This window comes from Natrix helvetica (genome assembly GCF_964273705.1).
Source record: "Natrix helvetica genome assembly, chromosome: 7".
Lineage (NCBI taxonomy): Eukaryota > Metazoa > Chordata > Lepidosauria > Squamata > Natricidae > Natrix > Natrix helvetica.
Window position 1 is genome coordinate 64,282,393 of NC_138558.1, and position 23,429 is coordinate 64,305,821.

The following is a 23,429-nucleotide window of genomic DNA, read 5'->3' on the forward strand; positions in this document are numbered from 1 at the left end:
TGGAAGGAGAGCAAGAATTATCTCTTCCTGGTTGAGTCTACTGGAAAAATGGGAGAAGGTGTTCCCCACTCCCTGCAAAGCAGCGGTGGGTTGCAGGCGGTATGCCCCAGTACGGGGATACTGGTGCCTGCCTGGAGCACCGGGTACCATTCCGGTACGGTGCTCCGGAGGGCCCAGCTGCCCGCCTGCCATCCTTATCTGTATTTGAGCCTGCATGACACTCCGCTGAGCAGCTGGAGCATCGCGGAGGTGTCACGGAGCATCACAGTAAGTAAGGACGCATGCATGCATTCATGTGGTGGACGCCGGGCCCTGTTGCACTGTACCGGTTGCAACGGGATCCGGAACCCACCACTGATGCAAAGTCGGGACGATTCTTACAAAAATCTACCTTAATGCTTGTTCTTTAATAAATTCCCACTTATACGACTACTCGGAGTAGGAGGCAAAACCAGAATGGCGCAAGACACCTTTCATTTGTAGAAGATTATTTAATGAACTTTTGTTTCATAGAGTAAAATGCAAGGTTATGTGGGTGGCAATTCTACGACAACAGCTCTTGGGATGCATTTAAATGTTTTGTTTTAAATTGCAGCCCCCAAGACTTCTTTACATTTTCTGATAAAACTATTAAAGTGCCAGGAGCTGTTAAGTGTCACAGCTTGGTTAAGTACTAAACCAGCATGCCATAAGCAGATAAAGCAAAGGCAATTATCAACACAAAGACCAGCCATATTATTAAATCAGTGGCCTTTTCAACCATGTTCTCCCAATGATTTGACTGTTTCCTTGATGAAGATAATTAGGTTTTATTAGCAATTTGCAATTCTCATTAAGTTTATGGCTGCTGCAGATAGCAGTAGAGTATAATAATGTTAATTTTCCCACAATAAATATAACCTGCTTTTAATATATAATAAGATCAACTTTCTCCATCTAGTGCAGTCAAGTGTGTTAGATCCTGGCTCCCTTCATTTACCCTGACTGGCTGGGAGTGATGAGAATTGTAGTCCTCCATGCCTGAAAACTCCCAGCATGGGGAAGGGGGCTCTGGATTAATGAAATAGCATTTATGTTGTGGAAGGCAAAAATTGGGGTTTGTTACCCTCTGAATGTTGAAGAAGCCTTCAAAAATGGGAACATGTCTACATATCTTGTGATGCTTTTTTCCTGTTCAATATTATACTGATGAACATGAGCTACAATATAGGAAAAGTTCTCTAGCTGCTTTAACCTATTCCAGTACAATAGATGCTACACCGAGATGACAGAGGAAAGAAATGTACTTGGAACATTATGACTTACAATTTTAGAAATAAATAAATATATAAAATATATATACTGTATATATGCAAAAGACACCATATAAATTAAACAAATTGTGGATAGGAAACTAGGAGAGAGTGAGTCTCTCCCTTTCTCTCTCTCTCTCTCTCTCTCTCTCTGTCTCTCTCTCTCACACACACATCTTTCTCATCATCTCTCATCATCTCTCACCCATCCATCATCTATCTATCTATCTGTCTATCTATCTATCTATCTATCTATCTATCTATCTATCTATCTATCTATCTATCTATCTATCTATCATCTATCTATCTATCTATCTATCTATCTATCTATCTTCTATCTATCTATCTATCTTATCTATCTATCTATCTATCTATCTATCTATCTATCTATCTTATCTAATCTATCCATCCATCCATCCATCCATCCATCCATCTATCTCTTTCTCTCTCACTCTCTCTCCCTCTCCCTACCTATCATCTATCTACCTATTATCTATCCCATATCCCATATCCCATTATCCATAATTCACCCCAATTTCATATCCCTTCCACCCTCCCTCCCTCCCTCTCCCCCTCTCCCTCATCTCTCTCTCTCTCTCTCTCACACACACACACACACATCTATCTGTCTGTCTGGCCATCGGGCCGTCTGTCTATCAGTCTGTCTGTCTGTCTGTCTGTCTGTCTGTCTGTCTGTCTATCTATCTATCTATCTATCTATCTATCTATCTATCTATCTATTTTATCTAATCCATCCATCATCTATCTATCTATCTATCTATCTATCTATCTATCTATCTATCTATCTATCTATCTATCTATCTATCTATCTATCATCTCTCTCTCTCTCTCATCTATCTACCTATCATCTACCATGTTTTCCCGAAAATATGACATGTCCTGAAAACGAGGCCATGCCAGAATTTTGGGATGGGCAAAAATATATGCCCTCCCCAAAAATAAGCCCATTAGACAACCCTCTCCCTCCGGCCAGGCAGAATGCCACTCATCGAACCAGCAGTATCCCGAAGGCGCCAAGCTGTAGGAGCCGGGGGGGGGGGGGGAACAGGGGGTAATGCTGGGTTATCAGCTAGTTTTAAATAGGTAGCCCTCAACCTATGACCACCTGAGTGCAGAATTGATGTTGCTAAGTGAGAAATTTGTTAAAGGAGTCTTGTCCCATTTTGCAACTTTTCTTGCTGCATTTGTTAAGTGAATCTGGCTTCCCCATTGACTTTGCTTATCGGAAGGTCGCAAAAGAAGATCCCATGATCCCAGGACGCTGCAACGGTCGTAATGATGAGTCAGTTCCCAAGCGTTTGAATTTTGTTCACCTGATTGTGAGGATGCTGCAACGGTCATAAGTGTGAAAACTGGTCATGAGACGCTTTTTTCAGTACTGTTGTCACTTTGAACGGTCACTAAATGAGTTGTTGTAAGTCAAGGGCTACCAGTACATAGCAATAGCACTTAGACTTATATAGCGCTTCACAATGCTTTTTGCAGCCCTCTCTAAGCAGTTTACAGAGTCAGCCTGTTGCCCCCAACAATTTGGGTCCTCATTTTACCCACCTCGGAAGGATGGAAGGCTGAATCAACCTTGAGCCAGGTGAGATTTGAACTGCCAAACGGCAGCTAGCAGTCAGCTGAAGTAGCCTGCAGTACTGCACTCTAACCACTGCACCACCTTGGCTCAATATATATCGCTTGCCAATTGCCCAAATTTTAATCCTGTGACTATGTGGATACTGCAACAAGTGTGTGGACCCCTACTCACCTTTTCTTAGTGCTGTTATAATTTCAAACGGTCACTAAATGAACGGTTGTAAACTGAGGACCACCTGGACTGCATTTGAATAAATAATGCAGTCTTGATATTTCAAAGAGGCAAGAAAGGAATCGGGACACCAGCAACCTTCCACAATTGATGTAAAATGAAATCTACTACAGATTTAGGCACCAACTAAATAAGCTTCCCACGCTTTCTCAACAAAGTGAGAGAGAGAGAGAGAGAGAGAGAAAAGCCATCATTCTAATTATAGATATCCTGTCCATATCTATTGTAATAGTAATGTTATCTATTCTTAAGGGGGAAAGGAAGAGGGGAAAAAACCCCTCAAAAATTATTGAATGAAGCCTGCAGAGAAATCGCACTGCTATTTATCCTGTTTATTTGTAAATTTTACAGAGAAGAAACATTAGCACATCCCTTTGTGCTTTGTGGCATGGGATAGGAAGTGTACACTTCTTTTGTAAAAACAAACTTGTATTCCCAAATGAAGCAATTGCTCTGATATTTGTGCACGGGACCAATAAAGGAGAATATTTGTAGCTCAGGGTTGGCAAGGGAGCTCTTTGGTGTTCTCTGACTGAGCTCGCTTGTTTTCTTGCAGGCGTTTCATTACCCAAAGTAGGTAACATCATCAGTGCTAGTAAGTTGACAGCAAACAGCACTCCTTACTAACACTGATGATGTTACCTAGTTTAGGTAATGAAACGTCTGCAAGAAAACAAGCAAGCTCAGAGAGACCAAGGATCACTTGTGTATGGACCAGGGGTGGGTTCCTGCCAGTTCTAACCTCTCCTATAGAAGAGCTTCCACAAATCTACAGTGCCGTTTAGAACCGGTTCCAGCTCCCTCCTTCCGCCTGTCTATGCATCATCAAGATGAAGAGCGAGAAGAGGAATTCTGGGAGTTGAAGTCCACAAGTCTTAAAGCTGTCAAGATTGAATACCCTTGGGTTTTTTTTCTAAAGGGTTAGGAGTTGCAAGGGTCTTGTAACTTGACAGCTTTAAGACTTGCACACTTCCTGAGTGTGCCACACTGCTAGAGTTCCTGGGCCAACATGACTAGAGGAGGAATTCTGGGAGTTGAAGTCCACAAGTCTTAAACTGTCAAGTTTGAACAGCCCTGGAGTTTTTTTTTCTAAAGGGTTAGGGGTGCAAGGGTCTTGTAACTTGACAGCTTTAAGACTTGTGTGCTTCAATGCCAGTGTTCCTGAGCCAACATTTTGGTTGCTAAGCAAGAGCGTTGTTAAGTGAGTTTCACCACATTATATGTTGGCCACGCCCACCCAGTCACATGGCTGGCAAGCCACTCCCACAAAGCATGCCACACCTACAGAAGAGATTCTAAAAAATTTTGAAACCCACCACTGGTATAGACATAAACCTTTTTTTAAAAAAGTCTTCACTTGATTGATTTATATTAGGGTTGATATTTATATGAAGGTTTTTATAGGGCTATAAAATGGCCCACAGATCTACCTACCTAAGGTAAGGTAAGATAAGGTTCTACATTTAGGCAAGAAAAACAAAATGCACAGGTACAGTATATGTGGTACCTTGCTCAATAGTAGTAACTGTGAGAGGGATCTTGGAGTCCGAGTGGACAACCATTTAAACATGAGCCAGCAGTGTGCAGTGTGCAGCAGCTACCAAAAAAGCCAACACAGTTCTAGGCTACATAAACAGAGGGATAGAATCAAGATCATGTGAAGTGTTAATACCACTTTATAATGCCTTGGTAAGGCCACACTTGGAATACTGCATCCAATTTTGGTTGACATGATCTAAAGAAGATGTGGAGACTCTAGAAAGAGTGCAGAGAAGAGCAAAAAAGATGATTAGGGTACTGGTGGCTAAAACATATGAAGAACGGTTGCAGGAACTGGTTATGTCTAGTTTTATGAAAAGAAGGACTAGGGGAGACATGATAATAGTGTTCTGATATCTCAGGGGCTTCCACAAAGAAGAGAGAGTCAAACTATTTTCCAAGGCACCTGAGTGTAGAACAAGAAGCAATGGGTGGAAACTAATCAAGGAGAGAAGCAACCTAGAACTGAGGAGGTATTTCTCGTTGGTTAGAGCAATTAATCAGTGGAACAACTTGCCCTCAGAAATTGTGAATGCTCCAACACTGGAAGTTTTAAAGAAGATGTTGGATAACCATTTGTCTGAAGTGGTGTAGGGTTTTCTGCTTAAGCAGGGGGTTGGACTAGAAGACCTCCAAGAACCCTTCCAACTTATTCAATTCTATTTTAAATGAAGAGAAAGGGAGAATGCCAATAGTCAAGTACATCCATTGAGTCCTCTTATTACTGTTTGCCGGTTATCTCCATTTGACCACCTTGTCATGTTTTAGATTTCAACAGTTATAGGAAACAGAATCAGGTTTTGCTTCAAAATAGCACATAAATTCCCCCCCACCTCCACCCCCACTTAATATTCTTAAGTATGACATAGATTGGTGTAGGGTTTAAAGTACCAGACTAGAAACTAGGAGATTGTAACTATGAGGTGATGGCAAACCACTTCTTAAAAACCTAAACTATTCTATGTAGAAGGTTGGATTAGATCAGGGGTGTCAAATGCAAGGTGCAAGGGCCGAATCCGGCCTCCGAGGTGCTTAGATCTGGCCCATGGGGCCACCCTGGAAACAGCAAAGGACCGGCCTGCGGTGCTTCTGCCAGTGAAAACAGAGCTTGTGAGGGCTCTGTTTTCACTGGCAAAGGGTTGCAGGAGGCCGTTGCAGCTGAAAACGGAGCTTGGGAGGCCATTTTTGCTGGCAGAGCGCTTGGGCCTCCAGAGGCGCCCCCGACATGAGTGACATCGAGCTGGCCATACCCACCCTGGCCATGCCCACCACATCCCCCCAAGGTCAAACACAACCTTGATGCGGCCCTCAATGAAATTGAGTTTAACACCCCTGGATTAGATGACCCTTCTAATATCATCTATCTCTACAATTTATTTTTTAATTGCAGGACATTACAGTTATTGGCTTTCTTTATGTTGAAATTCAGTGGAACAGTTTTTGGTGCTCCTAGTCAACAGCACTAAAAAAAAAAGTCATGTCCACAATCAACAATTTGATTCTTTCGAACCATGCACAACTCTTGGTGATTTCCTGAACACAACTCCGCAATTTTATTGGCAACAATGTGGGAACAATAGGCCACTGTCTTCTGCAATATTGTTAAGCTAGATATACCTCTGATCATAGAATGTCAAACTGTTTGCCTCTTCAGCTCTAAGGGGGGCAGAGGACAGAAATATTAATGTTTCATAGAACAGGGGCTCTCAGCGTGGCCCGGTAATGGGCTGTGGCTCGTTTGGAAGTGGATCATGGAAGTGGCAGACGAGCATGACTGTACTTGTGTGCCATTTGCACAGAACCATCCCCTCTAGCTTCCCCCGCCATTAACACCAGTCTAAGAAGCCTGAAAAGTTGGGGAACGCTGTCATAGAGCATCAACACCAAAACGTCAACATTTGGTTTATAAAACATCAACATTCCGGTCATTAAAATCACTGGCAAATCTAGACTGCCTTCTAAAAAGCAGAGACATCACCCTGCCAACAAAAATGCACAAAGTTAAGGCTATGGTTTTCCCAGTTGCAATAGATGGCTGTGAAAGTTGGACCATAAGAAAGGCTGAGCGCCAAAGAATGGAGGCCCTTGAACTCTGGTGCTGGAGAAGACTCCTGCGAGTCCCTTGGACTGCAAGGTGATCCAACCGGTCAGTCCTAGAGGAGATCAACCCTGACTGCTCTTTAGAAGGCCAGATCCTGAAGAGGAAACTCAAATACTTTGGCCACCTAATGAGAAGGAAGGTCTCACTGGAGAAGAGCCTCATGCTGGGAACGATGGAGGGCAAAAGAAGAAAGGGACACGAGAGAATGAGGGGGGCTGGGTGGAGTCACTGAAGCAGTTGGCATGAGCTTAAATGGACTCCGGGGGATGGTAAAGGACAGGAAGGCCTGGAGGAACGTTGTCCATGGATCGTGATGGGTTGGACACAATTTCGCAACTAACAAACAACAATAATAAAATCACTTATAAAATATCTTGCTGCAAACAGTCCTAGCCTTTGTTGTGTCAATGGAATTAGTTTATAATTAGTTAGAATAGCAGAATTGGAAGGGGGCCTTGGAGGTCTTCTAGTCTAGCTCAGGCAGGGAACCCTATATCTTTTCAGACAAATGGTTGTCCAATCTCTTCTTTAAAATGTCCAGTGTTAGAGCTTCTAACTGTCCACAACTTCTGGAGGCAAGTCATTCCACCGATTAATTATTCTAACTGTCAGGAAACTTCTCCTTACTTCTAGATTGCTTCTCTCCTTGATTAAGGAAATGAACAATAGACTTAAGTTCTAGGCGTCAGACCTGGTAAAACCACCTTTTACATTAGTGCCTTCGGGCTTGCCACATTTTCTACTGCGGGAAAATGGGAGGGGGGATTATATGGAGTGTGGGTGATATATAGTCAAAATAACATTCTTTTCTCAAAGAGTCAAGGCCACCTTGCCCTGCAGCTGCGATGAGGTGACTGGCAGGTATCCCAGTTTTGGATGGTGTCTGATTGGACCATGTGACGGACATGTGGGTGCTGGGCAGGGACTTGAACTTTCAGTAGGGTGGGGAAAAACCTGGAAGCTTTCAGATTCGGGTTTTCCCAGATGCGCCAATATGACATCTCTAATAAAATGGAACTTTGAGGAAACTCAAGCCTCGGAGTCTTCTTTCGTTGGGGGTGTTACTTGGAACCCTGACATTAGGAAGTATGGGAAAAAAAGCAGCTTGAGTTTATGAACAGAGGTTTACATGGAAACAAAAATGCTGAAGCATTTAATGATGTCATTAAATCGGTTACTTTGTTCTTACAATGCCTCTTTCAGGTAGACCGCACTGAGTGATCATGGCCAGCCTTTATAAAATATACTGTATGGGCTGTGAGGCAGGGATACAAAGTTATCTTTAAAAAAAAGTCTGGTGAAAGGATTCTTTAAAAAAGATCTGTGTATCCTCCATTCTCCTTGATGCAGGATTTGGTGCCTGCCTGAAATAGTATTTTGATCTTGCCGACATTTGCTCTCTTCTGAAATAAGACGATCCAGGCAGATCTTTTTTCCAGTAACTCTTTGGTTTATTTGTAGGATTTCAGCCTCGGTCCTGCAAAACTCTCAAGAGACCTATTTTTGGGGGGTGGAGGGTGGGTGGGGCTGGAATCTTGAATCGTGCCCTCCGACTGTTTATTTTGAAAACAAAGCGGCCAGCCCAGCTAAGAGGAGATCCGTGGATTACACAGTCACTTGATATCACAGCCCAAATGAACGAGTTACCTTGTGTTAATTGAGGTCATCTTTAAATGCATTTGATGGCTTTCTCCAGATGCTGGTGCCCTGAACCACTTCCACACTGCTGGGGAAGGCATGGGCTACCAACTGTGTCCCTATAATTTCGCCTTGTGCAGGTAAAATGGCTGGGTTGGTAATGAAGGTGCTAGTCAGAAATAAAAGGGATGCAGCTGAATTTGGTGTTTAAGCTTCATCTTTCCAAAGATATCCAGCCTGTCAGGACCCTAATTTTCCTCCTCCTGGAAAAATCTAGAGTAATCTATATACAAAGCACTTCTGACCATCGGTCTCCAAGACCTAGAGCCGTGATGGCGAACCTATGGCTCGCATGCTGCAGGTGGCACAGCTGGTTTTGGGGTCTGTGCCATGCATGCGTGGGGGGCACATGTGAGAGACATGTGTGCATGCAGGAGGGTGTCATGTGTGATGCAGGGAGTCATGTGTGAATGCGGGGGCCGTGTGTGCATACAGGGGGGTCACATGCATGTGGGGGTCACATGCATGTGGCGGGGGTAGAGGTGGGTTGGCTGTGGGTACGTCCCAGTACAGCCGTACCGGTAGTGGCCGGGAGCAGCTGAGAGCGTACCAGTATGGTGGCTTGTTTGGCCCGCCCGCACACGCTCTAGAGCTGCTTTTATGGCAAACGGCAAAGTGCACATACCCGCACAGCATGCGGTGCCTGCGTGAGCCCCAATGAACAGCTGGTTGTCGCAGGGGTGGTGGATTGTGCATGTGCGCATAGCACAAATCAGGTGCGTGGACAAACAGAATGCGCGAGCGCCTGATCAGCATACTGGTAGTGACAGTAAGAGCAACCCACCACTAGTGGGGGGCAGGGACACACTTGTGATGTTGTGCACACACACTCTTTTGGCAGGCAACGACAAAAAGGTTAGCCATCCCTAGAGGGACAATTGTACCTAGAAGCTCTGCAAGTAGATCAGAACAATGGAGAGCAGGATATAAACGGGAAATTCCTCCTGCCAAGCGTTCCTGTCACAAGCATCCACTTAGTGACATTGCGATGGACGTAGCTGGAGGATACTTACAACCCAGATCCACAGTTCCGATGGGTGCCCCCCTCACTGGAATCACTTTGGGTGGTCAGTTACTGAACCACATTTATGACCTTTTGTGGTGTCCCACAGTCACATGACCCTATTTTATGACGGTTTTGCTGAAAATCCGTATTTACTTCCAATTTTCAGCAAAACGGCTTCCATATGAATTGTTGGGTCACCTGGCTACCCTGGTGTTGTCCCAGTTTGGGTCTGAGAGTGGCGCCGAAGCCGATGAAGAACACCAAACCCGAGGAGTGGGTTTTGTTCCTTTTGATTGAAGCGCTTCAGCAAAAAGGGCCCCAGCCAGCAAAATGCCAGGACCCAAAACAAAAGATTCAGCAAGCTTTGATACAGTTTTTCAAGGCGGGATAAAGAAACATTATCTAATAGGCAACCTGAAAGTGATCCAAAGGGTCCTCTATTGGCTCCATGCCATCCCTATTTCTAAGTCTTAACTAATAAACACTTCAAAAGTTATATAACAAGTATTCTGTTGGTCCTATTTCAACCCTATTCCTTAAAGTTAACTAATAGGCATCCTAGAACAGGGGTCCCTAACCTGTGGGCCGCCTGAGGGGCTGGCTGTAGTGGTGAGTTGCAGGCGGTGCGCCCCGGTACGGGCGTACCGGAGCCTGCCCGGAGCACCGGATACCGTTCCGGTACGGTGCTCCGGAGGGCCCACCCGCCATCCCAAGCTCCTTACTGTGTTTCAAAGCTTTTGCTGCTTCCGCGCAGGCGCATGGCGCATACATCAGCTGCGCAATGCTCCACTGAGCAGCTGGAGTGTCACGGAGGCTTACGGAAGGGTCGTTTGCAGCTACAACGCATGCGCATGCCTGTTCCAACCAACAGGAATCCACCCCTGCCTGCACGTGAACAGCCCCATTTGCACCAGCATTGTGGGAGCTCACGGCCCTAGTTGCGCAAGCCTCACATGTGCTCTGGGCTTGACCATCGTGGGCTCTCTCAGGCCCATTTATATGAATGTTATAAGTGCTCAGTATTGTGGCCCACCAGTGGCCGGTGGAGCTGGCAGCAGATTCGGACAGGGAGGAGGTTGGGGAGGAAGATGGGCCAGTCCTGAATCTGGGGAAGGCTCTGATGAGGGCTCTGTGTCGGAGGCAGAGAGGAGGCCAGAGCCGTATGCCAGTTATCAGCTGCTTTCTGAGTCAGACATCAGTGAGGCAGACAAACAGCTGGAGCCTGTTCCCAGTGTGTGCATGCGCAGAGTTGCCAGATGAAGGGAATAGCTAAAGAACAGGAGTTAACTTGGGAGTAAGGCCACAAGTGGATAGTGAATGGGCCCTCCCGTAGGAAATAAAAGAGGAGCGAAGCAGGAGTGGAGTTTGCAGTAGACAATTAGTTCACTTAATTGGTTCACCACTCGTACGAGTGTGTCATAGGTGCTTGGGGCCTCAGTTGCCCAAGTGTAGTGGACAATCCTGGCCCCAGTCGTGTGAGTAACAGTTGCTTGCGTGCATGCAGACATGCATGCATGCTCCCACAAAACCATCCCCTCCTCCTGGAAAGGTTGTGGAAGTCTTTTTTTTTTAAAAAAAAGAGCAATGGATCTGAAACGGCAATATACTTTTTATTCAAATAAACATTTATTGTACTCCAGAATCGATATGATGTGGGCCACAACAGAACTGGTTTGTAAGGTACAGGAACTTGAAATTGAAACAAGTACTTGGGCAGATCATAATCCAGTTATAATTAAATGGAAAGGACAAAGAAAGAGATCCAGATGGACATTAAATAATATGATATTAAAAGAGAAGGATTTTGTACAGAAAATGGAAAAATAATTGGCTTTTTTCTTTAAAGAAAATAGAAATCATCGATGCAGAATCTTTGGGATACAATGAAGGCTTATACTAGAGCAGTGGTTCTCAACCTTCCTAATGCCGTGACCCTTTAATACAGTTCCTCGTGTTGTGGTGACCCCCAACCATAAAAAAAAATGTTGCTATTCTATAACTGTACTTTTGCTACTGCTATGAATCGTATTGTAGATACTGATATTGGAAGACTGCTATCATATCACCGTTAAGTCCTTCTTTTCATTCAACCAGACATACCCAGTTCCTGCAACTGTTCTTCATATGTTTGAGCTACCAGTCCCCTAATCCTCTTGGTTGCTCTTCTTTGCACTTTTTCTAGTCTAGAGTCTCCACATCTTTTTTTATAGAGGCAGCCAACATCTTGTCTGCTCCTAAATTTTGGGTCTGAAAAGAATCTCATCCTGGAGGCTGGACAACTTCGGCTGCTATACAATCTTACACACACATACACAGAGACACACAGTGGCTTTAGTCCCACGGCCTCCTTTTTGGGAGAGGGGGCGGTTTAGAAATCCAAGAAATAAACTAAGTTGCCTGCAGCTGCATTCACAAACTTGCTTACTCTGCCTGGATGGATCTTCAGCCTGGTTTGGGGTTGTTTGCAGGAGTGCTCTTAATCTTGGTGATGGTGGTAAGCTTTATCTTAATTTATTGGACAAACATCATGCATTGTTTATTTTTAATTTTTTTTTAAAAAAAGTTTTTTAGTTTCTCTTTCAAGTTCATTCACAAATATACACTCTTATAATTACCATTAATTATATCATTCTCATTAATCATTTATTGTTATTTTCTTACAAATATATAGAATACAGTTTGGGTCACTTTCTTGCCACCCCATTTTATTTTGCAAAAACCTTGCTTCTTCTATCTTTTCTACCTCTCTTCTCTGCCTTCTTCTTTCCTTCTCTCCTTCCTCCCTTCTTCTTCCCCTCTCTTTCCTCCTCTTCTTCTTCTTCCCCTCTCTCCTACTCTTACTTCCCCTCCTTTGCTTCCTCTGCTTTACCCTTCCTTCTTTTCCCTCCTCCTCCTTCCTCCCTTCTTCTTCCCCTCTCTTTCCTCCCCTCCTCTTCTCTTCTCCTCCCTCTTTCCCTCTCTCCTACTCTTGATTCCCCTCCTTTACTCCCTCTGCTTTACCCTTTCTTCCTTTCCCTCCTCATCTTTCCTCCTTTCCGTTGTTGCCCTTGCTTATTTACTTTCTCTGATGGGTTCTCGGGGTGGCATTTCAGGAAACCCAACTTTATATTTTCATACATATCATTTTCTCTGTTACATTTTATTTCTAATAATTTATTTATTTATTTATTTATTATTCGTATTTATAGACCGCCCCTTCTCCCGAAAGGGACTCGGGGCGGTGTACAGTCACTAAAATGCGTTATAAAATACATACATAAAACAGTTAAATAATTAAATACGTAGGTGGAGGAGGTTGCAAGACTGTATATAGAATAATAAATATAGTACATTAAAAGCTTATTAAAACCCCAAACCCAATTAAAATGAATAAATCCCCGGGAGGTAAAACTAAGAAAGTGCCAGGCCAGCTGATTGAAATAGGTGAGTCTTTAACTTTTGCCGGAAGGAACGGAGGTCGGTGGTAGTTCGAATGTCTGTGGGGAGGTCATTCCAGAGGGTTGGGCCCATCACAGAGAAGGATCTACTCCTAGGTGTCGCCCGCTGGCATTGCCTAGCAGACGGCACCAGGAGGAGCCCCTCTCTGTGTGAGCGGATAGGTCGCAGGGACGTGTGTGGTAGGATGCGATCCTGCAGATACCTAGGTCCTATGCCATGGAGCGCTTTAAAGATGGTAATCAATACCTTGAAACGCACCTGAAAGGCCACAGGTAGCCAGTGCAGCTCGCGCAGGAGAGGTGTTACGTGGGAGTAACGAGTACTTCCCATAATAACCCGCGCGGCTGCGTTCTGAACTAGCTGCAGTCTCCGGATGCGTCCCAAGGGAAGCCCCATGTAGAGGGCATTGCAGTAGTCCAGGCGAGACGTCACCAGCGCATGAGTGACCGTGCGCAGGGCACTCCGGTCCAGTAGGGGGCGCAATTGGCGCACCAGGCGAACCTGGTGGAACGCCCCCCTTGCCACGGCTGCCACATGGTCCTCCATTGACAGCCGGGCATCGAGGAGGACGCCCAAATTGCGCGCCCGCTCCACAGGGGACAGCTGTTCGCCCCCTATGGCCAGCGATGGGGTCAGCTGGCTGAACCGAGGCGCCGGTACCCACAGCCACTCAGTCTTGGAGGGGTTGAGTTTGAGTCTGTTGTCCCACATCCAGACCCCGACGGCTTCCAAACACCGGGACATCACTTCGACAGCCTCGTTGGGGTGGTTTGGGGTTGAAATATACAGCTGAGTATCATCAGCGTAAAGGTGGTACTCAACCCCAAAACCACGGATGATCTCGCCCAGCGGCTTCACATATGCGTTGAACAGGAGAGGCGAGAGGACCGACCCCTGTGGCACCCCACAAGTGAGTGGCCTCAGGGACGACCTCTGCCCCCCTGTCAACACACATTGCTTCCGGTCGGAGAGGTAGGAGCCGAACCACCGCAAAACGGTGCCTCCGACTCCCATCCCCTCCAACCGGCGCAATAGGATACCATGGTCGATGGTATCAAAAGCCGCCGAGAGATCTAATAGGACCAGGATAGAGGAACAACCCCTATCTCTGGCCCTCCAGAGATCATCAACCAACGCGACCAAGGCTGTCTCAGTGCTGTGCCCGGGTCGGAAGCCGGACTGGCGTGGGTCTAGATAGTCGGATTCGTCTAGGTGTCGTGGAAATTGCTGCGCCACCACATTCTCAACAACCTTCGCCACGAAGGGGAGGTTGGAGACTGGACGATAATTAGCTAGCTCCATTGGGTCGAGCGAAGGTCTCTTGAGCAAGGGTCTCACCACCGCCTCTTTCAAGGCGGTAGGTAAGTATCCTATTATCATCTATGCTAGAACAATGTTACCACAGACAGATGATATGGGTGGAATGCTTTTCTACTCCCTGCCAACTTTCATTTCACACTCAGCTAGTCATTAATTCAGCTTTCTCTAATTCAAAGGTTTCCATGTTGGGAAATAATCTGCATAATTATATCACTTTGCTTTCTAGCCATTTCAGATCCATTGCTTTTTTAAAAAATAAACTTTTCCCCCTGTTTTTCCTCCAGCAAACCATCTTTTTAAGTGGGATGGAATGTGACTTAAGTTTAGCCATTCATGTTCAGAGCTTTAAAAGCAAACAGTATAACGCACACATTATGCCCACGGTGTACACCTTTAAGACAAACAACATATTGTATTCTTCTGACATCAGCTTGTGTTTCTAATAATATTTTTTAAGAAAATATTTTGACTCGGAAAAAGCTGAATTCGTGGCAATGACAAATGATTGTCCTCCAAAATTCAGCTACAAACTCTTCAAGATCAGGTCCTTTACCCTTAACTTGTTGACAGATTCTTCTAAAAGGAGATTGTTGTTTGCCTTTAGAGTTGCTCGGCTTTTACTAAAGTTACTTGAAAGATTATCTTTCTGTAGGTAAACAAAGCTAACTTATAAATCCCTTTAGCCTGTGTTTGTCTAAACTAGATGGGCAGGGCCATGGCAATTGATTTCATGGAGTATTATCCTAACCTTGTAATCTTATAAACCAAGAAAGCTTTAAGTGTTGAGAGCTTCAAGGCACCCTAGAAACTGGTATAATATTTTTAAATATTGTTTAAGTTTTAGTGTTCTAAATAAAAGTGTATTAAGATAATCAACTGCCTGTGAATGAAGAAAAGTAGAAGCATAATAATGAAATATATCCCTGTATAGTTGAAGAATAAACAAAAGGGATTTTTTTTCCTGATGGGTCACACATATCAGATACATACATATTCATATCCATATCCCGACATACATACATACATACACACCCTTCATTCCCTCCTTTCTTCATGTTCCTTCTCTCTCTCTCTCTGTGTGTGTGTGTGTCAGAGAGACACACTTTCTGCCACACACAGACACACAAACATACACAGAGACAGACAGACAGACAGACAAGCAGACAGATAGCAATATATAGAGATAGGGATGTTAGTGATAGAAAGATAGATTATGATAGATAGATAGATAGATAGATAGATAGATAGATAGATAGATAGATAGATATCAGACTAGAAGATCTCCAAGGTCCCTTTGAACTCTCTTATTCTGTATTCTGTACATATGTAGGACTCCAGATGTTATGAAGTCATCACAGCAATGTCACAAGTGGGTGTAATAATGTTCTGACTCTTGTAACCTCCTTCATCCCTATTGCTTCTGTCTCAAGGGTGCTCATATAAAAGAACAGAGCTGTAGATTGTGCTTTGGGTCTAACAGATGGCTCTTTCTTGCCCTTGAAACAGAGGTGGTATTCAGCAGGTTCTGACCAGTTCTGGAGAATCAGTAGAGGAAATTTTGAGTAGTTTGGAGATCCGGTAAATACCACCTCTGGCTGGCCCCGCCCCCCATCTATTCTCTGCCCCCTGAGTCCCAGCTGATCGGGAGGAAATGGGGATTTTACAGCATCCTTCCCCTGCCACGCCCACCAAGTCATGCCACACACCCCAAGCCATGCCCACAGAATCCCCCCACTGCCTTGAAAACCAGGGATTACCCAGGTATTAACCTAACCCTAACCTATTTTCCCCAATTTTCTTTCTTTCTTTCTTTTTTGGTCTTCACTGTGAGTTGTATTGTGTTGGGAGGGGGTGCCCTGAGGGAGCTCAACAAATCTCATTGTACATATGTAGTGCACTGACAATAAAGAATTGTTATTATAACTGCTGGAGCAAATAGTATCCACATGGGCTTTCCGTGCATCTGAGAGCCTCCTAGACACTCTGAGTCTTAATACATTGCATTGGGACACAACTAAGGATCCAGGCAGCCAAGTGTGTCAGAAACATTGAGAGAAGGAAAAGAGCTATGATAGCTGCTAATTCTCCCACCCACTGGATGTTGCTGGGGGACAAGGAATTATATATCCCTGGAGGCACCGCCACATGGAGCTCCCATTATTTCAACTCTGCTACAGGGATAGTGAGGGTGGTAGGTGGGACCCAAGAAGCATGCCCACCATTTTTAGAGATCATTGTTTTTCGGATGATGGTTCTTTAAGTCCGTCAGTCCCTCTGGGCTTCACAGCAGAGAAGGAGAGCAAGACATTGTCCATGATGAAATGGGTCACTCACGGCATTTCACCTCTCCATATGGGAAGGGGTCTCTGCTCATAATACAAGCTCCCCTCCCCAGTAGTATATTCCCAAATATAGCATTTGCTTAACTGAGTGCAAAATCTCAGGGGAGAATCTAGACATATGGTGAATTGGTGCTGTGAAAGCAGTAGCTGCCTGCAAGTTTGCCACCCTCCATAAATCAATTCTTTAGGTATTTGGGATGCATACCCTCCCCTAATCCCCCCTCTCTTTATACAATAAACCATAAAGACCCCCACCTGCCTTTCTCTTTTGTCCTAAGCGCCTGCTGTAATTGCATTCTTCTACCCCATCTCACTCTGATGCACAGCATCAAAGCCTTTTTAAAAAAATTAAATTTCTCCTACTTAACTGTAAGAGGTAGTTGAACTAAAGCAGAAAAGCAGTTCTGCCTGGGCAGAGCTTCTGACAATAATTAATTACATGTATCATAACTGGAATATTTCCCCATTCAGTCATGAGAGGCAAGTAACCATGACTGATGAGAAATAGCAGCCGAGATCAATGCAGGTTAAAGCTATTTGCGGCTCCTGCTGAAAATATTTACATGTTAAGATTTCCAGCAAGGCTTTTCAAGAAAGGGACCATTCTATGGGTGGACCATAAGCCAGCCTGCCTTCATTCCTTCCCACACTCCCTATCTCCATCTCTCCTTTACCTTCCTTCCTTCCCCCTCTCCCTCCATCTCCATCTCTCCCTCCCCTTTTCATTTCTTCCTCCCTCCCTCCTTTCCTTCCTTCCTTCCCCCTCCGCTACCTCTCCCTTCCCCTCTCCATTTCTTTCCTTCCTTCCTTCCCTCCCTCCCTCCTCCTCCCTTCACCTCTCCTTTATCTTCCTTCCTTCCCTTCCTCTCCCTTCACCTCTCCTTTACCTTCCTTCCCCCTCCGCTATCTCTCCCTTCCCCTCTCCATTTCTTTCCTTTCTTCCCTCCCTCCCCCCTCCCCCCTTCACCTCTCCTTTACCTTCCTTCCTTCCTTCCTTTCTTTCCCCCTCTCCCTCCATCTCCATCTCCCCCTCCCCTTTTCATTCCTCCCTCCCTCCCTCCTTTCCTTCCTTCCTTCCATCCACTTCCACTACCCCTCCCTTCCCCTCTCCATTTCCTTCCTTCCTTCCCGCCCTTCCCTCTCTTTTCCTTCCTTCAAACTCAGGAATTTGCCTTTTTGAATTGATGATTAAATGTCACTAAATATGGGTTGGAATCAGTGGTGAGATTCACCTGGTTTGCACCAGTTGGGTGAACTGATAGTTGGAAGGACCCTTTGCCCCCCCCCCCCACCCTGCCCTGCTCCTTCCAGGAGTCTCCACACGGCCCATTTTGGATGCCATGTAAGTGCAGGGGCTGCGCGGAGGGCCTGGGAGGGCAAAAACTGGGCCTTCCGGAAGTCTGAAAATGGGCCTGTTTCCAGAGGATCTCCGGAGCCCGGGGGAGGCCATTTGTGCCCTCCCAGAGGTTTGGGGAAAGCCTCCAGAGCCCGGGGAGGGTGAAAACGTCCCTCCCACCATGTTGCAGGAGGTCGAGTAGGCCATGCCCGCCCAGCAACGAGGCAGAGAACCGGTTGCTAACATTTTAGAATCCCACCACTGGTTGGAATGCTGTTTTGTACCAACTCTAGCAAGGAGGTAAGTAGTCCCTTTTTGGGAGAGGGGGCGGTTTAGAAATCCAAGAAATAAATAAATAAATAAATAAATCATAAGCAAAGACAATTAGGCTCTAACCTAAACTATTAATCCATATATATTCATAGGTGTTGGAAGAAATGTCCTTCTGGATTCGGCTCCAAGTGGGGGAAAAGACACTGGAGACATGGAGGCTGCTTGGAAAGATGGTTTTAATGGTGGACAGGACCACATGGCTTGAGTTCCTGAACATGCTTCAATGTTGGTGGAGAAGAAGAGAAGGGAAGCTGAGATGCTGAAAGTCCTTGGTTTTATGCCCTCTCTGGCCTTTGATCTTGAGCTTGTATTCTGATTGGTTGTCAGAATACAACCCATGGGGTTGTATCCCATGGGGCCATGCAGAGGCAACTCTCTAGGCTGTGTTTTGAATCCAGGTTTGGTTGAGTTCTCAGATGCCATGTGGTGAGTTGGGGAAAGGCTAATCATGCCTTAATCCCATCCCCCTGGAGCTGAAGGGGGAGAACTCTTTATTATGTAAAGGGACTGGCTTGGCCTTCTTAATGACCCATTGACAAAGTGGGTGGAGGCAGGAAGCTGCAGGGAACTATTCTGTCTTTTTAAAAACATGTTTCTTCTTTTTCACATCCAGGGAAATATAATATTCTGCCTTTTCAATATTTCCTAGGATATTTCATTTTTCTGGGAGAGGGCTGGGTGATAACTTCCTACATAGAGACAATGCGCTATTTGGATACTAATCTTAAACCTCTCCAGCGATGGCCTGGGATCTCCCAATTTTGCTGTCCTGCATCTTGGGGGGAGGGGGAAAAGGCTCCAGGGTTGTTGTTTTTTTTTGGTATGGCTCTATTGCGATCCAGATACTCTTGGACATCTGGAAAACAGCCAACCAAAAAAACCTTAATTGCCTTTTCATCTTTATTTCCACTTGAACAGATGCCAAGAGAATGAGAAGGTATTATAAAATAAAGACCACGTGGTATCTGCCACACATTTTCCTTTTACTTTTACAGGGGTGGGGGCATGGTTGAGAGCTCAGTGGGCTAGGGTGTCATATCCTTGTTGAGCAGCATAGAACATAGAATAACAGCATTGGAAGGGAACTGAGAAAATAGGTTAAATCCTCCTCTTCTTTATGGCAGCCCCTCAAATATTAGAACACCGCTATCATGTCTCCCTCAGAGGTGAGATTCATAATTTTTTACTACTGGTTCTGTGGGCATGTCTTAGTGGGAATGGCAGGGGAAGGATACTGTAAAATCTCCATTCCCTCCTGATCAGCTGGGACTGGGGAGGCAGAGAATAGATGGGGGCGGGGCCAGCCAGAGGTGATATTTACCGGTTCTACTCAAAATTACTGCTACTGGTTCTCCAGAATTGGTCAGAACCTGCTGAATACCACCTCTGGTATCCTTCTTTTCACTGGACTAGACATACCTAATTCCAGAAAACGTTCTTCAATTCAATTAGCCACCGAATTGGCTAATCCCAGGAAGCTCACAGGAAGCTGTGAAAATTTGAATGGTATTGAATTTGCCAAAATTCTTCAACCCCGTAGATTGTCCATCAGGTAAAGATGGATAATACACTAAAAGAGGAAAGGATGGGACAGAATGGATGAACCCTGGAAAGAGGCAAGCTGAGGAAGCAACAGGAGACGGCATTTTTTTAAAAAAATCCCAGACTTGGCTAGAGAGCTAGAAAACTAACAACATAACATATTCAGAAGTAATTTTAGGAAGCCAGTTTACTTATTTATTCATTTTTAAAATTTTAGATAATTTACATAAATGTCTACTTGCTCACAGCCACTCTAGGCAGCTTACAGATTTTTTTAAAAATTGGATGGAATGCACGAGTTGATAAGAAGAAGAAAAGCAAGATGTTTCATAATTGAATGTAGGAGTGTTATTCCTCTTTCCCAAAGAAAAGTTCAAGAAAAGTAGTAGTAAATAGCAGTAGTACACATTTTACTAGTATAAGAACTGAAGCTGTGAGGGCCAATACTGTGATGATAGAGACATCTAGTGTTTGGGCAAATGCAGTGAACTTTTTGTGTGTGAAATTTTTTCATTGCTAATAACATTGGTACCTTGGTTCACATCTGATTTGAAATATCAAATTTGGTACTCAATGCATTTTGGACATGAAAATGTTGGCCTGGTACTCATTGTTTGTTTGATACTCCACATATAAGGTAGAACTTCTTATTGTCGGCTGCCTTGTGACTCGCTACGTAATTCCCATAATGGGGGGAAATTGTCATCATTTTTGGTACTCATCATTCCTCCCGGAAACAATAAACGATGAGTACTGAGGTAGTACTGCACAGATAGTCCTCAACTTGCAACCACAATTGAGCTCATTTTTTTTTCCAGAAAAAGTTTAAATAATTTGTTAAATTAACTAAGCAGACATTATAGAATTTTGGATGTATAATAAAAACTAGACATGTTGAAAAATGCACGTGAAACGCTAAATGGGAAAAAAACAGTGGAAACACAGAGGGAACACCTAGAACAAGGAGAAGAAGAAAAGGAGAAAGAAAAGGGATTAAATGAAGAACAAGAAGATACTACAGAAGAAAAAGAGATTGAAAAAGAAAAATACTTAGATGATTGTATTGGGATTTACAGTTACACACCAAAAAAAGATAAGGGGAAAATGGCCCCCCAAAAGTGAAAATTAAATAGCAAAGGTGGGATTAATGGGGAAAGATGGGGAGGGGGGGAAACGGGAAAGATACTAAAAGAATAGAATTAAAAAGGAGAAAAAAGATGGGAAAGAAAAAATATAGAAACTACAAGAACAGGGGGGAAAATGCTAGGCGAATGGATGGAGAAAATAGAATATAAGTCAAGTTCCTGAGAAACTAAGAAAAAATGGTTAAAAGGAGGAAAGAAGGAAAAGGATTTATTAGTAGAATAGAATGAAATTCGGTAACTATAGCCAATAGTATATAGCCAATATGATGTGGGGGAAATAGATTAATACTATTAATTGTGGATAATTAACTAAGTGAAATGTTTACTATATAAAATTAGATTTGAGGATATATGTAATTGAGAGTAAATCAGAATAATAGATGGAAATGATTTGTGAAATTTGAATAACTTGGAGAGGCAAATAATGATATTGTTTATGTATTAAGAAGAAATTAAAGCTAAGCTGGAAAATGTGGAATGAAAATAAGATGACTGAAATGTGAATGAAAATAAGATGTAAAATGAACTATGCATAACAGAATATGTAATGGGAGAAAACCCGCATAACACTTTGTTTATAAAGCCAAATATCTAATAAAATGAAATTCAATGGTGAAAAGAGTAAGGTTCTACATTTAGGCAACAAAAACAAAATGCACAGGTACAGTATGGGTGGTACCTTGCTCAATTGTAATAACTGTGAGAGGGATCTTGGAGTCCTAGTGGAAAACCATTTAAATATGAGCCAGCAGTGTGCAGCAGCTGCCAAAAAAGCCAACACAGTTCTAGGCTGCATCAACAGAGGGATAGAATCAAGATCACGTGAAGTGTTAATACCACTTTATAATGCCTTGGTAAGGCCACACTTGGAATACTGCATTCAGTTCTGGTCGCCACGATGTAAAAAAGATGTGGAAACACTAGAAAGAGTGCAGAGAAGAGCAACAAAGATGATTAGGGGACTGGAAGCTAAAACATATGAAGAAAGGTTGCAGGAACTGGGTATGTCCAGTTTAATGAAAAGAAGGACTAGGGGAGACATGATAGCAGTGTTCCAATATCCCAGGGGTCACCACAAAGAAGAGGGAGTCAAACTATTCTCCAAAGCACCTGAGGGCAGAACAAGAAGCAATGGATGGAAACTAATCAAGGAGAGAAGCAATTTAGAACTGAGGAGAAATTTCCTAACAGAACAATTTATCAGTGGAACAACTTGCCTCCAGAAGTTGTGAATAATCCAACACTGGAAGTTTTAAAGAAGATGCTGGATATCCATTTGTCTGAAGTGGTGTAGGGTTTCCTGCCTAAGCAGGGGGTTGGACTAGAAGACCTCCAAGGTCCCTTCCAACTCTGTTATTTTATTCTATTCTAACTGCTACACATAACAATCAGGACAAACATCCAGTTGTCCATTTCCTATCCCTCAATTATAACAGCCATAGTGCAAGGTTGGAAATGTTTTTGTTGCTAAGTCGATTATGATGGATCTTCTGTGGAATGGAAGCTTCTAAATCAGGGGTGTCCAAACTTGGGAACTTTAAGACTTGTGGACTTCAACTCCCAGAATTCCCCAGCCACCTCATTTATTTGACTCTCACTATTATTCCTTCATTTTAAACAAGATATTCTAGGTATTGGATTCATTTATGTTATAACAATTCATTACATCATCTTAAATCTATCCAATAATAATATCTCTTTATGTTATATCCTGTATCATTCTATTCTTCTTCTATTTATAACATTCTCTAACATCTTTCATTTCCATGTTTTTTATCTAACCACTGATAAAATAGATCTCATATCTTATAAAATTGTTTATCTTCCTGTTCTCTAATTTCAAATGTCAATTTATTCATTTCAGCACATTCCATTATTTTCTGAATGACTTCCTCCTGCATTGGTATTTTCTCATTTTTCCAATTTTTAGCAAATACAATTCTAGCTGCTGTTAGCACATTTACAATCAAATATTTCAATTCTGTATTGTATGTTTTCAGTATAATTCCCAATAAAAACATTTCTGGTTTAAAGTCTATATGTTTTTGTGTCATTTTTTCCAACCAGGTGTGGATTTTAGTCCAATATCTTTTAGCTTCTATGCACATCCACCACATATGGTAATATGAGCAACTGGTTCATATTAATGACAGTTGAAGTGTCCCGGGGTCATGTGACCCCCTTTTGCAACCGTTTGATAAGCAAAGTCAAGGGGAAAACCAGATTCACATTAACAAAAATATTATTAAGTTAAGAACTGCAGGGATTCACTTAACAACCGTGGCAACAAAAGTCACAAGGTAAAGGTAAAGGTTCCCCTTGCACATATGTGAGAGGCGTTCCTGACTCCAGGGGGCAGTGCTTATCTTCGTTTCAAAGCCGAAGAGCCAGCACAGTCCGAAGACTTCACTGTGGTCATGTGACTGGCATGACTAAACGCCGAAGTCACACAGAATGCTGTTACCTTCCCACCAAAGGTGGTTCCTCTTTTTCTACTTGC